The sequence below is a fragment of the Nannospalax galili genome, unplaced genomic scaffold (assembly GCF_000622305.1).
Source record: "Nannospalax galili isolate Female #2095 unplaced genomic scaffold, S.galili_v1.0 scaffold576, whole genome shotgun sequence".
NCBI lineage: Eukaryota > Metazoa > Chordata > Mammalia > Rodentia > Spalacidae > Nannospalax > Nannospalax galili.
In genome coordinates, this window is record NW_008339223.1 from 2,479,335 (window position 1) to 2,481,756 (window position 2,422).

Consider the following 2,422-nt stretch of genomic DNA (forward strand, 5'->3'; position numbering starts at 1 on the left):
GATTCAATTCAATCCAAATCAAATTCTCATGACATCTTTCACAGAAATAGAAAAAAAAAATCCTAAAATTCATATGGAAACACAAAAGGCCCTAAATGGCCAAAGCAAACCTGAACAGAAAGATCAATGCTGAAGAGATTACCATACCAGAATCAAACTATATTACACAGCTATATTAATAAAAACAGCATGGTATTGGCACATAAACAGACATGCAGCTCAATGGAACAAAATAGAAGACCCAGACATGAATTCATGCTATTATAGCCACCTGATATTTGACAACAATGCCAAAAATACACACATAGGGAAGACAGCATCTTCTATAAAGGGTGTTTACAAAACCAGATCTCCATGTGTAGAAGGAAGAAATTAAACCCATATCTATCACCCTGCACAAAAATCAACTCCAAATGGATCAAAGACCTCAATGTGAAACCTGAAACACTAAAACTGATAGAAGAAAACATAGGTAGTACCTTCCAAGATAGTCATAGGAAAGGACTTTCTAGATCAGACTTTGTTCACTCAGGAATTCAGATAAAAAATTGACAAATGGGACCTCCATAAACTAAAATGTTTCAGTACACCGAAGGAAACAAGTTGAATGAAGAGGAAGCCCACAAAATGGGAAAGATTCTCTGCCAGCTTATAGAGGATTAATTTCCAGAATACACAAAAAAACTGACAAAATAAAGAATCAAGAAGGCATACAACCCAATTTAAAAATGGGCTGCAGATATGAATAGAGAGTTCTCAACAAAAGAAATAAAAATGGCTCTGAAATACCTTTAAAAGTGTTCAACCTCCTTAGCACTTAGGGAAATGCAAGTTAAAACTACATTAAGATTTCATTTTACCCTGGTCAGAATGGCTAAGATCAGGAAAACAAATGACAATAAATGCTGGCAAGGATGTGGAGAAGGGAGAACCACTCACTCACTGCTACTGGGATTGCAAACAGATGCATACATTGTACAAATCAGTGTGAAGAACTCTTAAAAACTAAAAATAGATCTATCGTATGCTCCAGCTATACCACTCCTTGGTAAATACCCAAAAGACTCAACCTTCTACATCAGAGACACTTCCTCAGCCATGTTTGTCACTGCTCTTTTCACAATAACTAGGAAATGGAAACAACGTAAATGTCCCTTAACTGATGAATGTATAATAAAAACATGGTACGTTTACACTATAGAGTTCTATTCATCAGTAAAGAAAAAGTGAATCAGGAAATTTGCAAGTAAATGGATGGAACTAGAAGCTGTTATACTGAGGCAACAGGCTCAGAAAAACAGGCAATGCATGTTCTCTCATTTGTGGATCATATCTCCAAATCCCTAGATGGGAGGATATATCCTGATATGACCACAGGAACCAGGAAAATGGAAAATAACCAACAGGGGGTGGGGAGAAGGAGTTCGAGAGAGGGGAATAGCAGAAAACAGGAGTTACCAAAGGGTAAAAAGGGAAAATAGGTGTGTTTTATCTAGGGGAGGAGGAAGGAGGGCCATTCAGTGACAGAGAGAAGAGAGGGAAATAATGATTAAGCAGTATAAAAAACAAAAGGGGAATGTGGTATTTAATAAGCCTAGTGAAAAATACCCACATAAGACAAACACGAGTATATTGTGTAGCTGGTGGCTACAAAGCCAAAATCACAGTGCCAGCCATGGGAAACCTCTCTTTGTTTTGTTAGTCACAGTAGTCCAAGAGACTCCCAAAATAATACAGGTTATTGCCACAACCCTTGATTGCCTCCAAGAACTTGAAGGTAAGACCCTATTGCTGAAGACAGGACATATTGGAATCCTCCTCCCTGAAGAACAGCCCCCACAGTTATCAGATGATTCTGTGCAAGCTGCCAAAGGAGAAAACCAATCAATGATCTAACCCAACTGTAAAGTCTATGAACCACAATGACCAGCCCAGCAAACTGTCTCTACTGGTACAGTAGTGACACTTCTGTCTTTAAAGTAATCAACAGCTGTCCAATTGAATTTAAACCCACTCAATGAGAGGGAAATGATGTATTATACTGTAAACAACTCAGTAATAGTACATGACTTCAATTCCTCACTTTCTCCAATAGACAGGCCATCTGGCCAAAGAATAAACAGAAAAACATCCAAATTGAATTATATCATACATCAAATTGACTTGACAGATATTTACAGAATAGTCCACCCAAGCACCAAAGAATAACATTCTACTCAGCAGCCCATGGAACTTTTTCTAATACTGGGGCACAAAACAAACCACAAAAAATACCAAAATTTTTTTAAATAATTCCATGTGTTTTATCAGACCATAATGCAATAAAACTTAAAATTAACAGCAAAAGAGGCTCTAGTAAGTACACAAACTCATGGAGATTAAGCAACACACTGCTGAATAATGAATGAGCCAAAGAAGAAGT